The sequence below is a fragment of the Anomaloglossus baeobatrachus genome, chromosome 7 (genome assembly GCF_048569485.1).
Source record: "Anomaloglossus baeobatrachus isolate aAnoBae1 chromosome 7, aAnoBae1.hap1, whole genome shotgun sequence".
Lineage (NCBI taxonomy): Eukaryota > Metazoa > Chordata > Amphibia > Anura > Aromobatidae > Anomaloglossus > Anomaloglossus baeobatrachus.
The window spans coordinates 121608103-121623254 of NC_134359.1; the positions used below are offsets into that span (position 1 = coordinate 121608103).

At 55.3% G+C, this 15152-nt stretch overlaps 1 protein-coding gene across 2 annotated transcripts in view; it reads right to left on the reverse strand.

Moving 5' to 3' along the window:
* TYW5 (tRNA-yW synthesizing protein 5) overlaps positions 1-8684 on the reverse strand; it is a 54120-nt gene extending 45436 nt beyond the window's left edge. The window contains exon 1 of one of the 2 annotated variants that reach the window (XM_075317646.1): positions 8619-8684. The gene's annotated coding sequence lies outside the window, so the exon portion shown is untranslated. The remainder of the gene's footprint in view (positions 1-8618) is intronic. The other variant, XM_075317648.1, reaches the window with a different exon arrangement.
* Between the last annotated feature and the right edge of the window lie 6468 nt (positions 8685-15152).

Sequence of the window (15152 nt, forward strand, 5' to 3'; positions counted from 1 at the left end):
CACCATCCCCGGGACCCCCACACTGAGCAGCGGTGGTGAAATCACCACAACCGTGGGTGGCGTCACGAACTATAACAATCCCATCACCCAACAAACACCCCCTTTCACTCACGGGCGAGGAGTGTCGCTCGAGAAACCCCGGGATCCGGCCCACAGCTCGAGCCACCAGGAGCAGCTGCCGGACCCGAGCAGAAGGGGTGAGCGCGGTGCGCTGACACCCTCCTCCCCGCCCGCGACAACTTGGCGTCACGAACAGGATCTTACCGCTCTGCCGTCAGGTAGAGGTGCGCCTTGTTACCGCCGGAGGCATCCGGCAGAAAAATGTCAGAAGCCGCCATCTTTGGCGCGAAAAGTTCCCGCTCGAGCGTCTTCTCGAGCAGTAGAGGCGCGAAGGCCAAAACCCCGCCCCGAGAGAGGAGGGGCCGGAAAGAGCTAAGGGGGACGGAAACAAGATGTCTGCGCCCGACGGAGCCGCTGGAGGAGCGGTGGTCGCAGCCGCAGCGGCACCCGCGGATGGGAATGGGCCTGCCCAGGTCCCGGTCGTACCGGCGGGAGGTGCCGCGGCCCCCGCGCTTGCTCCGGTCATGCCGTTTTCCTTGCCCTATGCGCCCGGAGCTGCCTGGCTACCGCAGTATGACGGGAAACCGGATGCCCTACAGGCCTTCCGGAAAAAGCTTAACCCGTTGCTGGAGTTGTACCCCCTGACCGATAAGCAACGAGCAGCGATAGTGCTAGGCCAGCTAACCGGTGCGGCGGAGCAGGAAGCGGAGACCTGGACCGAGGGGGACCGGCTCTCTGTAGCCACCATCTTCGAGAAGCTACAGACTGCCTTCGAGACCCGGACTGAAGCTGAGCTGAGGATGCAGTTTTACCAGTGCCGGCAACGAGCTGGGGATAGCATTCGGGACTATGCTCTACGTCTGCAGACCGCCCTCCGCACGCTGAAGCGGGTGAACTCTATTAATGAGGCGGATAGCAACAAGATGTTAGTGGAGCAATTTGCGCAGGGGATGAGGTCCCCTGAGGATCGTAAACAACTCCGGCTGTGGGCCCTGGAACACCCTGATGTGGACTTTGCTGTGTTAAAGGAGCGGGCTATCAAGGCACTACAGCCCCCAGCTGCTGAGGTCCTGGAACCCGTCCCGTGGCCCGTCGAGACAGCTCCCGTTGCGGCGGCCTCTGCCAAACCAACCTCCTTAATACCTGCAGCCCCGAGCAGCACCGTGGAAGAACTGGCAGCCCAGGTCCGCCGCCTGGACGGAGACCTTGCCAAGATCCTTGCTGCGCTACAACCTCTGACCAGATCTCAGCCTCCAGCGCAGATACAGCTTGCTGACAGTCCCGAAGATGTTCCCTGGATGCAGCGGAGAAGCGCTAACAACCCGCGGAGCAGACCCCCAATCTGCTACAAGTGCCGTAAGCCGGGCCATATTTACCGACAGTGCCCGTTAAACGAGCAACCCCTGGGGCCCCGGGCCAATCCTCAGGAGTAGAACACCGTGGCCCCCCGGACTGGCGAGACCGATATGTCGGGGCCCGCCCTATCATCCCCGTGGCTGTGGACGGCATACCGGTGATGGCTCTCTTGGACACTGGATCACAGGTAACCACCATACCGTACACGTTGTATCGGCAGTATTGGGCCACAGACGAGCTGGCGCCTCCAGACAATAGTATAAATTTGATTGCCGCTAATGGACTTCCATTGACCCAGGTGGGGTATAAACAAGTGGCTATGACAGTGGGGCAAGCTGAACTGCAACAGCAGGGTATGATTGTGATCATGAATGAACCCAGTGATCATAACCCGAAAATAGTGCTGGGAACCAATGTGATGGAACACTGCATGGCTGATGTGTTGAACCTATTGCAACAGCTAGCCACCACAGCGGCGGGGAGCCGGCAGAGGGCTGTGCAGCGTGAGATCCGCGCCCTGATGTACCGCCAGCATGTAAGCTCAACAGGAGGGGAGATTGGTGGAGTGAGAGTGATGGATGTTGCTCCGTTGACTGTGCCCCCTAGGAGTGAGATGATGATCTGGTGTAGGGCAGCAGTAGGGCCTCAGGGGCGTGACTACCCTGCGATGATGGAGCCCATGCCCTCCGAGCACTGGCCCACTGTAGTGGCCGCCCGAGGGGTGGTAGATGTGAAGAAAGGGAGAGTGCCCGTGAGAGTGTTGAACTGTGGGGAGGAGGAAGTCAGGCTCCCCCGGTATGCCACCATTGCCAAGCTGCTCACCCTGGACCCTCACACTATCCAGGAAGCCAGCCCATCCACACTCCCACCTAACCCCAGCACTTCCCCATCCCAGGGGGACACAAAGGAGTGGCACCAACAGCTACATGTAGGCACTGATGATACCCCTACACATCACAGGGCCGGGGTACACAGGGTGGTGCAGGAGTACGAACAGGTTTTCAGTAAGCACCCCCTAGACTTTGGGCGGATCAAGGGGGTTCAACACCACATTCCCACAGGTGAACATCCCCCTATCAAAGAGAGGTATAGACCTATTCCCCCTGCACATTACCAGTGTGCCAAAGATATGTTGAGAAATATGAAGGAGGCAGGGGTTATTCGGGACAGCTGTAGTCCCTGGGCCGCTCCGTTGGTACTGGTCAAGAAGAAGGATGGTACCATGCGGATGTGTGTGGACTACCGGAAGATCAACCAGATAACCCATAAAGATGCCTATCCCTTACCTCGAATTGAAGAGTCTTTGGCTGCACTGAGAACCGCAAACTACTTCTCGACCCTTGACCTCACCAGCGGATACTGGCAAGTGGCCGTGGCCCCAGAGGACCGGGAGAAGACCGCCTTCACCACCCCGATGGGGCTCTGCGAATTCAATAGCATGCCGTTTGGGCTGTGCAATGCCCCCGGGACCTTCCAACGGTTGATGGAGTGCTGTTTGGGACATTTAAACTTCGAGACCGTCCTGCTGTATTTGGATGATGTGATTGTTTATTCCCAGACGTATGAAGCCCATCTGGAGCACCTGGCCGAGGTGTTCGCGTCCCTTGCCAAGTTCGGGATGAAGTTGAAGCCCTCGAAGTGCCATCTGCTGAAACCCAGGGTGCAGTATCTAGGACATGTGGTGAGTGCGGATGGTGTTGCCCCCGACCCTGAGAAGATCACTGCCATCCAGGGCTGGCCGAGACCAACCACAGTGAGGGAAGTAAGGCAGTTCCTGGGTCTGGTAGGGTACTATCGGCGTTTTATAAAGGGGTACACGAAGATGGCTGCCCCCATGCAAGATCTCCTCGTGGGACAGACCAAAGGTGGTAGACCCATTGGAGCCCCACTGTTGTGGGAGGACAAGCATGAGGAGTCCTTTGGCCAGTTGAAGGCGGCCTTGACCGGAGAAGAGGTCTTGGCGTACCCTGACTATGGGCGCCCGTTCATTCTCCACACGGACGCCAGTAACGTGGGGCTAGGAGCGGTCTTGTCCCAGGTCCAGGATGGAAAGGAGAAGGTGATTGCCTACGCCAGCCGAAAACTCCGGCCGACCGAAAGGAACCCTGAGAAGAACTATAGCTCCTTCAAGCTCGAGCTATTGGCGTTGGTGTGGGCTATCACAGAGCGGTTCCGCCACTACCTGGCGGCAGCAAAATTCACCGCGTTTACGGACAACAATCCGTTAACTCACCTGAACACGGCCAAGTTGGGCGCGCTGGAGCAGCGGTGGGTAGCCCGGTTAGCCAACTATGATTTCACCATAAAGTACCGAGCTGGTCGTGTCAACATCAATGCAGATGCACTCTCCCGGATGCCCCATTTGTCAGAAGAGGGGTGTGAGGACGACGACCTCGAGGAGATTGAGCTGCCTGCGTTTCACCAGCCGCCTACTGAGAGGGTACAGGTGTGTCAGCAAAGGGTGGATCTGGACCCGCGGCCCAGTCAAGAGTGGCAGGACGCCCAGGACCAAGCGCCGGCTGTCCGCCTTGTCAAGACTCTGGTGGAACAAGGCGCCATGGGAATGGACCCTAGCGCTCCAGCTGAAGCCCAACGCTTATGGAAAGAACGGAAACGGCTTTACCTACACCAAGGGAGGCTGTACCGTGAGCTGATCAATCCGAAGACCCATGAGAAAATATGCCAGTTGATCGTTCCTCAGGCTGATGTCGCTACTGTACTGCGGGCATACCATGATGGTGCTGGCCACTTCGGGTGGAAGAAGCTGGAGATGCTGTTGAGGGAGCGGTTCTATTGGAGTGGGATGCGTGAATCGGTGGAAGCCTGGTGCCGAGAGTGCGGTCCTTGTACGCTGAGGAGAAAGGACGAGACTAGCCAGAGGGCACCGTTACATCCCATCGTCACCCATCAGCCGCTGGAACTGGTCGCCCTGGACCATGTTAAGCTCACCCCTAGCCGAAGTGGGTACACCTACGCATTGACCATGGTAGACCACTACTCAAGATTTATGGTGGTAGTCCCCGTCAAGGACCTGACTGGTCGAACTGCTGCTCGTGCGTTCCAGGCTTATTTCTGCCGACCTCATGGGTACCCCGAGAAGGTGCTGACTGACCAAGGCCCGGCTTTTGAAGCAGAGGTGTTTCACGAATTCTGCCAGTTGTACGGCTGCAAGAAGATCCGGACCACTCCGTACCACGCCCAAACCAACGGCATGTGCGAGAAAATGAATCACTTGGTCCTGGGGCTCCTCAAGACGCTACCGCTGGAAGAACGGAACATGTGGCCGGAAAAGTTACCCGACTTGGTCGACATGTACAATAATATCCCAACCAGCTCGACAAAGTGCACCCCAGCGTATCTGATGAGGGCTCGGCCTGGCCGCCTGCCGGTGGATCTGGAGATGGGGTTGGAAGCTCCGGAAGCACTCCCTTCGACGGCAGAGTGGGAGAGTCGGAGGAGGGCCCAGTACCGGCAAATCCAGGAGTATGTAGAGAAAAACCTCAGTCGAAGTCGAGAACAGCAAGAGCACCGGTTCAACCAGAAGGCGCCTGCAAGTCCTTTCCAGCCAGATGTGGTGCTGAAACGGAAGAGAAAAGCCCACAAACTGGATGACCAGTGGGAGCAAGTCCCTTACGTCGTACAACCCACCGAGTGGGACAATGGGAAAACCTACCAGATCAGTCGTGACCAAGGGGGCACCCTGGCCACAGTTTCTCGGGACCATCTAAAAAAATGCCCCCCAGTATTGAAAGCAGAAGCTGAAGTACCGGTTTCTCCACCAGTGGAAAAGGCAGCAGAGGTAATCCACACTGTAATGGGTGACTTCCCAGCAAACTGGCCTACACAGAACGGCGCGGTGATACTTCCAGTGATACTGTTCCCACAACCCGTGGATGAAGAAGTAGTGGAAGCGGTTAACCGTGAGCCAGAACCCGTGCCAGTGCCCAGGGATGAACCTGTACCCAGCCCCCCTGCACCTCCGCCTGCTCCACACTATAGCCGGGAGGGGGAACTGATTGTTCCCTCTACCCCACTGTCTAGTACCACTGACACCGGGCCCCGAAGGTCCACCCGTTCCAACCTAGGTAGACCCCCACTTAGGTACAGGGAGACCGTTCTATGAATGAAAGGGGTCCGCAAATGTAAAAGAGTGTTGTGTGTTTGTTTGAAAAAGTTGAAAGTTGGAAATGATGAAAATGAAAATGACCGAGTACTTCACCTGATTCACCGTGTGATTGCAACCGGCTGGAGCCGGCACCGTTGTCCCCGTGGGGACCGTTTAAAATGCATGGGAACTATCCATGGACAAGCCCGTGAACTCTGCAGGGCAACCACAAACGTTAAGTGGCTTGTAAATATGTTGGGTACCGTTACCGTTTCCGCAATGCCGCCTCCGGAGAGGCAGGTTGGAGGGAGGGCCTTGAGCAGAGCAGGCCAGGGCCCAGCCACCAAAGGAACCGGTGGCCACCCTCTGGAGGGGAAGGACAGATCCCGCTCGGGTAACTTGTGCTGGACTGTGGGTCAAGGGGTGCTGCCTGGGTTTTAGGGGCAGCATCAGGGCCAGGTTGCTTGGGTGGGAGAGAGCGGAAACCGTAACCGTAAACCGTTGCAACGTTTAAGTAAATGTGCCTCCCGTCTTGGGAAGAGTTTTTGATTAAAAATGTTATTGATGTGGATTAACCCTTGTTATCCCCTTTTACAGAAAAATAAAACCGGTGTAGGACGGCAGCCCGCGGACGGTCTGCATTTTGCTAAGGGGGAATGTGTCGCCCTGGGCAAGCCAGGGGGCACAGGTCACAACACCACCACACCCCACACTCCAGGTAGGCACATCTGCTAACCTACAAATCCTTGTTGCCTTCCTCCAGAGGTTGATGATGCACACCAGGGGGTGGGCCAGGCGGTTGGCTCCGCCCACCGAGGAGCTCACAACTCTGGAGGCAGGAAGTAACCAGGCAGATAGCTCAGGGACGAGCTTGAGTGCAGAACTGTCAGGGAGGAGGAAGTGGAAGGAGTGGAGGAGTAGTCTAGACAGGGCAAAAGTAAACAACTAAGTGAAAGTGAAGGAAGGAAAGTAGTAAAGGAGAAGAGTAAGCAAAGTGACCGAAGGAAAGGAAGCCTGAGAGCCCAGCTTTGTGTAGGGCCAGAACAGCAAGGTCAGCGACGGCGGTGACTGTTTGGAGGGGGACCGTTTGGAAGTTCCTGGAAGGACCCCGTTGGCTGTGTGCCCGGTGGTCTGGAGCAGTGTTCCGAAGGACAGTCAGCACCAGGGCAGGGGCCTCTCGGACCCCGGCAAGGCTAGGAGTCGCCAAATTTGCCAAATCCGTCAGTGACGGGGACGCAGATTCCCCAGCAACCAAGTCCCGATTGACGGCAACAGCCCGACCATTACCGGGGAGACACCGCCACCGCCAGGACACCAGTTTCCCCAGGGCCAGCGCCTGCGGGCAAAGTGTAGAGCTCCTCCGGCCCAGATTGCAGTCGGGGAGCGGGTAACCGGAGGGAATCCACCGCTACCATCAGACAACATAGGTGCAAGGAAGAGAAACGTCACCGTCACCTACCGGGAGTGCAGGTGCAGCCGTCTGTGGGACCGTCCTACCAGCCGTTGGTTTACCGTACAAACTGTGTCCGTGTGTCAGGCTGAGTGAGTACCATAGTGCCGCAAGGCACAGCGCTGCCCCCGCGTCCCTGCGCCCTCCAGGCCCTACACTTCACATCTCGTCACCGGGCCCCGGGATCACCAACCCCTACCCACGGAGGGGCAACACAACACCTGGCTGCTCCGCATCACCATCCCCGGGACCCCCACACTGAGCAGCGGTGGTGAAATCACCACAACCGTGGGTGGCGTCACGAACTATAACAATCCCATCACCCAACAAACACCCCCTTTCACTCACGGGCGAGGAGTGTCGCTCGAGAAACCCCGGGATCCGGCCCACAGCTCGAGCCACCAGGAGCAGCTGCCGGACCCGAGCAGAAGGGGTGAGCGCGGTGCGCTGACACCCTCCTCCCCGCCCGCGACACTGTCTCACTGCAACCAAGCCGCCGGTGGGCGTCTATATCGAGCAGTCAAAAAAATATATAAATAATTAAAAAAAAAAAAATGCGTGTGGTCACCCCCCATTTGGATACCAGCCAGAGTAAAGCCACACGGCTGAAGGCTAGTATTCTCAGGATGGGGAGCTCGACGTTATGGGGAGCCCCCCAGCCTAACAATATCAGCCACCAGCCGCCTGGAATATCCGCATCCATTAGATGCGACAGTCCCGAAACGCTACCGGAATTGCCCTGGTGCGGTGGCAATTGGGGTAGCTGCCACTAAGTCCTAGGTTAATCATGGCAGGCGTCTCCCTGAGATACCTTCCATGATTAACCTGTAAGTTAAAGAAAGAAAAAAAAAAACATTCAAAAAATCCTTTATTTGTAATGAAAGACAAAAAAAAAATCCTCTTTCACCACTTTATTAATACCTCAAAAACACCTCCAGGTCTGACGTAATCCACACAAGGTCCCCCGACGCTTCCAGCTCTGCTACATTGGAAGCTGACAGGAGCGGCAGTAGAACAAGGACCGCTCCTGTGAGCTCCATGCAGCAACTGAAGTGAGTCGCACGATCAGCTGAGCTGTCACTGAGGTTACTCACGGCCACCGCTCTCAGGTGGAGTTCTGCAGCTGTGGCCGCGAGTAACCTGAGTGAAAGCGCGGCTCACTGCAGTCGCTCAGGGGATTTGCGATCATAGGTAAGTCCTTCACGTGTGACCGCAAATCAAGCCGCGGCACACACACAGAGCCGCGCGATCACTATGAAGTCGGGTGAAGTTCATCCGAGTTCATTCTGATCGCGCGGCACTGTCCGCAGCCAGCCATGACAGAGCGGGACCCACTCGGCTCTGCTGCAAGTCTATGGGGATGCTGCAGAGCAGAGTTGGTGCGTACTGAGAAAAATCTGCATTCTGGATGCTTTTCCCACTCTGTCTGGCAGAGAAAGCATCCAGAACGCATGAATTCTCCAGGAAAGTGCGCACGTTGCGTTCTGCCGAATGCGTCTCAGAACGCAGCTTTTTCGGCTGCGTTCTGAGACGCACAGGCAGTGACACACGCTGCGGAATTGAACGTAACGTGCGCACATGGCCTAAGTATTTCTGCCAGTCCCAGCACAGCTCAGCAATGCTAACTACAACCGTCCCCGCTCTTACCTTCTGAAAGGAATCAATGAGGGTAGATGCTAGAGTGTACAGGCTCCTTCCGGGCATGACGTCACTACTGGCACGTGTTAGGGGCGTGGTCGGGGGGGCGTGGTCTAATTCCACAATGCACGAGGAGACGCCGTTTCCTACAGCTTCTCGGCATGTGCTTCTGATGCAGCGTCTACCTCAGGACCCCGCGCTATGGGTGACTCTCCTGCACAGAGCAAGGTCAGTGTCTTCATAGTTAAAAACGGGAGTTCTTTCATTTACTGTGTGGGTAAGCTTCATGCTGTGTGCCTGTCCTGGAACGGTTTTGCGGGGGGCTCAGTGCTGCTGGGATCAGGGGCGGCTCGGTCCTCTGCTGGGGCTGGTGGTCAGTGCTGGGGTGAGGGGGCGCTGCTGTGGATGAAGGGGGGGCAGGGTGGGGGGCTAGTGCTGCAGGGGAGGGAAGGGGATCAGTGCTGGGGACCATCTGTGGTGGGGGATCAGCGCTGTTGGGGATGGGGTGTGTCATTGCTACTGTGGGCCATCTGTGGTGGGGGCCAGTGCTGCTGGTATCCTGGGGGTCAGGTCTGCTGGGCATGGTGGTCAGTGCTGCTAGGGGCCATCTGTCATGGGGGTCAGTTCTGCTGGGTATGGGGGGTGAGTATCAGTGCTGGTGGGTGGGGGGTGAGGGGGGGGGCAGTGCTGTTGGGGGCCATCTGCGACAGGGGTCAATGGGGAGCGGTAGGATCAGTGCTGCTGGGGGTCATCTGTGGTGGGGGCAGTGCTGCTGGGGCTACTGTGATTTGGATGTGGGGGGGTGTATGATACTGAGGGGTTGCCTGTGCTTGGATTGTGGGGGTGTTGTAATATTAGGATGGTGGGCTGTCCTGGGCATCACATAGAGGTGCCAAATTATTTTTTTTTTTATGTGGCTTCAGTTATATTAATCAAAGTTTTTGTTTTATATATTATTTACTGTCACATTAACAAGGCTTTTTTTTTCCTTTCTAGGCTATACAATGGTGCAAGTGGCTAAGGCTACTTTCACACATCCGGATTTTTGCTCTGCGGCACAATACGGCGTTCTGCAGAAAAACCGCAACCGGCGTTTGTAACGCCGGTTGCGGTTTTTTTGCATAGACTTACATTAGTGCCGTATTGTGCCGCAGGGGCTTGCGTTCGGTCCGGTTTTTGCCGCATGCGGCAGATTTAGCCGATGCCACGGCCGGATCGAACGTTCCCTGCAACGTTTTTTGCTCCGGCAAAAAACACCGCATCGCGCCGCATCCGGCCGCTGCGGCGCATTTTTCAATGCATACCTATGGAGGCCGGATGCGGCGCGATGCGGAAAAAAACGCATCCGCATGCGGTTTTTTCCACTGCGCATGCTCAGTAGCGTGCCGCAACCGGAAAAAAACGGACGGGCTGCATGTAAAAACTTATGCAAAGGATGCGGTGTTTTCGCCGCATCCGTTGCATAGTTTTCACAGCCGGATTGAGCCGCACTGCTCAAACAGGATGTGTGAAAGTAGCCTAAGGCTATGTGCGCACTAGGCGTTTTTTTCACGCTGCGTTTTTATGTGCGTTTTTGTCTAAAAAACGCACCCGCGGCTAAAAAAACGCGGCAAAAACGCATGCGTTTTTGCCGCGATTTGGTGCGTTTTTTGCTGCGTTTTTGCTCACTGCGTTTTTAATCAGTGCACAATGCCATTAAAGATTGTTGATGAAAAAAAAAAAAAAGGTCTGATGTCATTTCCTTCTTCAAAATGTTCATTGTATGCAGGAGAGCAGACAGCTGCAGAACTAGTGTATGCAGGAGAGCAGACAGCAGCTGCAGAACTACAAGTCTCAGCATCCTCCATTCACTAGTGTATGCAGGAGAGCAAACAGCAGCTGCAGAACTACAAGTCTCAGCATCCTCCATTCACTAGTGTATGGAGGAGAGCAGACAGCAGCTGCAGAACTACAAGTCTCAGCATCCTCCATTCACTAGTGTATGCAGGAGAGCAGACAGCAGCTGCAGAACTACAAGTCTCAGCATCCTCCATTCACTAGTGTATGGAGGAGAGCAGACAACAGCTGCAGAACTACAAGTCTCAGCATCCTCCATTCACTAGTGTATGCAGGAGAGCAGACAGCAGCTGCAGAACTACAAGTCTCAGCATCCTCCATTCACTAGTGTATGCAGGAGAGCAGACAGCAGCTGCAGAACTACAAGTCTCAGCATCCTCCATCCAGGACTGTATGCAGTTTTTTGCCCAAAAAGAAAAAAAAAATGACGTAGGCTTCGCCATATTTTTGTATGCTAGCCGGGTACAGCAGGCAGGTACGGGCTGCCCCCAACCCCCAGCTGCCTATTTGTACCCGGCTGGGAACCAAAAATATAGAGAAGCCCTTTTTTTTTTAATTATTTCATGAAATAATTTAAAAAAAAAATGACGTGGGCTTAGCCTAATTTTTGAGTCCAGCCGGGTACAACTAGGCAGCTGGGGATTGGAATCCACAGTGCAGGGTGCCCATGCTTTCTGGGCACCCCCACTGCGAATTGCAGTCCGCAGCCACCCCAGAAAATGGCGCTTTCATAGAAGCGCCATCTTCTGGCGCTGTATCCAACTCTTCCAGCTGCCCTGAAGCCGGGTGGCTAGCTAGGTAATAATGGGGTTAGGGCTAGCTGTATAGCTGGCCCTAAGCCCGAAATTCATGGTGTCACGCCAATATTAGACATGGCCACCATGAATTTCTAGTAATGATAAAAAAAAAACACAACACAGAGAAAAATATTTTTATTAGAAATAAAACACAACACAATTAGTGACTCCATCTTTATTGAAATAAACCCCCCTCCGCAGTAATCCTGGGTCAGGGTCCCGCGCCGTCCAATCAGGATCCAATATCATCTGATCGGTTTGCTGGAAGGCAAAGCGATCAGATGATGTGTCAGGATCAAGTGCCTGAATCACATCACACATCAGCTGATTGTATAAAAGCCGATTATACAATCAGCTGATGCATCAGTAGAAAAAAAAAAAAATAATACTCACTTATGTGCTGTGCTGATTACCGGCAGCTCCTGGAGCGATCGATTGGACAGGAGTCTGATCCTATACGATCGCTGCCGGAGCTGCCGGTAATCAGCTGATGAAGTCCCCTGACGGCAGGATCAGCTGATAGCCGGCCGGGCGCGAAAAAGCCGGCGAGACCGCGATCAGCTGATGCGTCAGGTGACTGCATCAGGTGATCAGCGCCAGGTCCTGCAAGCAAGGTCCTGCCCCGGGGAGACTGCACACAGCCAGAGCGGCGGTACAGGGAGGAGCTGGGAGCGGGCATGGTACCGGGACCCTGCGGACAGGTGAGTATATGACATTTTTTTTTTTCTACTGTTCACTTTGGTTTTCGCCGCTGCCTCCACCTCCCGCCCAGACATGGCTCCGCACGGAGCTGACATGCACCGGGCGGGAGGTGGAAGCAGCGGTGACGGTACCGGGAGGATTCCTGCTTCTGTGTTTACCAACAGAAGGAATCCTCTTCCTGTACACGTCACTGTAGTGCCCACCCCTTGCGTTTATAGCTGCGTTTTTAGTCATAGAAACGCGGCTATATGCGTTATTCATTGCGTTTTTAACATCTCATTGAATTCAATGAGTGAAAAACGCAGTGGAAAACGCAGAAATAATTGACATGCTGCGTTTTTGTGGTCACCACAAAAACGCAGCTAAAAAAAAAACGCTGTGTGAGGACAGCACTTCTGAAAACCCATTGACATTGCTGGGGAAGCAATGTCACTGCGTTTTCAGCACAAAAACGCGGTAAAAAACGCCGCTAAAAACGCGGCAAAAACGCCTAGTGCGCACATAGCCTTAGGCTACATGCGCACGCTGCATCTTTTTGTGTTCACAAACTGCAGTCAAAACTGCACCTTGTCAGAGAGGGCCTGGAAATGTCACAAAAAATGCTTGTAATTGTAGGTGCGTTTTTTACAACATGCGTTTTTGCTGTGTTTTTGTGACAAATGTTGACAAAAACGCAGGAAGAATGAACATGCAGCATCTTTTTTTGTCACAAACTTTTGACAAATAGAACGCTGACAAATAAACTGCAATGTGCGCAGCAAATCTGACTTCTCATAGACTCTGCTGGGAAGTCAAATGTCAAAGTTCTGACAACAAAACTGCAGCCAAAAAACGCAGCGTGCGCATGTAGCCTTAGAATTGTGACTTACTGAAGATGTTTACTGTACAGTTAATTCCACAGATGTGGTGTAGTATCTTCAGTTTCCCTATGATCTATAACTAAGGCTACTTTCACATTGCATTTTTCCCTACGTCCACAGGTCCCGTCGGGGCATCCGTCCGGACCGCCCCTCCCCCACTCTGCAAAGCGTGCTCTGGACGCATGCGCACGACAGGGCCATTCACTCTTATGGAGTGCACTGCGTTAGCGTATGCTCTGTTTTGTGCCATTTTTTGCACATATACGTTTCCCCCCTTCTCCTCTCCCCCACCCCTTCTTCTCCTCCCCCCTCATTCTTCTTCTCTCCCCCTCCCCCATTCTTCTTCTCTCCCCCCCCCCCCGTCTTCTCCTCTCTCCCCCCCCCCCCCGTCTTCTCCTCTCTCCCCCCCCCCCCGTCTTCTCCTCTCTCCCCCCCCCCCCGTCTTCTCCTCTCTCCCCCCCCCGTCTTCTCCTCTCTCCCCCCCCCGTCTTCTCCTCTCTCCCCCCCCCCCCCCGTCTTCTCCTCTCTCCCCCCCCCCCCCCGTCTTCTCCTCTCCCCCCCCGTCTTCTCCTCTCCCCCCCCGTCTTCTCCTCTCCCCCCCCGTCTTCTCCTCTCCCCCCCCGTCTTCTCCTCTCCCCCCCCGTCTTCTCCTCTCCCCCCCCCGTCTTCTCCTCTCCCCCCCCCGTCTTCTCCTCTCCCCCCCCCGTCTTCTCCTCTCCCCCCCCCGTCTTCTCCTCTCCCCCTCCCCCCCCCCCCCGTCTTCTCCTCTCCCCCTCCCCCCCCCCCCCCCGTCTTCTCCTCTCCCCCTCCCCCCCCCCCCCCCGTCTTCTCCTCTCCCCCTCCCCCCCCCCCCCCGTCTTCTCCTCTCCCCCTCCCCCCCCCCCCCCGTCTTCTCCTCTCCCCCTCCCCCCCCCCCCCGTCTTCTCCTCTCCCCCTCCCCCCCCCGTCTTCTCCTCTCCCCCTCCCCCCCCGTCTTCTCCTCTCCCCCTCCCCCCCCCGTCTTCTCCTCTCCCCCTCCCCCCCCCCCCCGTCTTATCCTCTCCCCCTCCCCCCCCCCCCCCCGTCTTATCCTCTCCCCCTCCCCCCCCCCCCCGTCTTATCCTCTCCCCCTCCCCCCCCCCCCCCCCCCCGTCTTATCCTCTCCCCCTCCCCCCCCCCCCCGTCTTATCCTCTCCCCCTCCCCCCCCCCCCCCCCCCCCGTCTTATCCTCTCCCCCTCCCCCCCCGTCTTCTCCTCTCCCCCTCCCCTCCCCCCCCTCCTTTTCCTCTCCCCCTCCTCTCTCCCCCCCCCTCCTTTTCCTCTCCCCCTCCTCTCTCCCCCCCCCCTCCTTTTCCTCTCCCCCTCCTCTCTCCCCCCCCCTCCTTTTCCTCTCCCCCTCCTCTCTCCCCCCCCCTCCTTTTCCTCTCCCCCTCCTCTCTCCCCCCCCCTCCTTTTCCTCTCCCCCTCCTCTCTCCCCCCCCCTCCTTTTCCTCTCCCCCTCCTCTCTCCCCCCCCCCCCCCTCCTTTTCCTCTCCTCCTCTCTCCCCCCCCCCCCCCCCTCCTTTTCCTCTCCTCCTCTCTCCCCCCCCCCCCCCCCTCCTTTTCCTCTCCTGTGACAGACAGATGAGGATGAGATGTAGGGCGGTGCAGAACTGTGGGGAGGACGGGTAGATGATGTAGGGCGGTGCAGAACTGTGTTGAGAACGGGTAGGTGATGGACAGATGGGAGGGGATGTAGGTGGTGCAGATCTGTGGATTGCTTTGTGGTTGAGAGAGAACTTTAGATTGTACTCTGTAGCGGATGGGCAACAGCTGGCACAGGGTAGAGGCATCGGTTTAGCGTTTTGAGTGAGCTATGATGCTGGCTGCTGCATTAAAATGAGATTTCAGAAGTTTATTGGGGGGTTAAATTCAATTTTGGGTTATAAGTTGCTTCATAATACAACTTTTTTCCTTTCTTGCTACCCTGCAGTCACCAGAAACCCATAATTACCCAATTAATTAAATGCACTTCTAATCATTTAATTTTTTTTTTTTTCTTCAGGTTTTGACACAGATCTGCTGCAGAATTGGTGATGGAATTGCCATAATCCTTGCTTTGTGTGGATGACGCGTCCTACATGGGGGGCTGTACATATTTTTATCCATTCAGTTGCCTTTATCCTGACTTTGTTGCTCTTTTGCTTTGTAATGAATGAATTTTGGAGGGGAGGTTATAAAGTTTCACTCTTCAGGAAAAAAGTTTATTTTAAAAGGAGATTCTGTTTTTGTGTCATTAATATCTGAAGTTGAAGTAAGTTTTAAATGCATCAGAAATAAGAAACATAAAACAGTAAAGTCTAAAGTTTACAATGTAAAAAATGTATTTT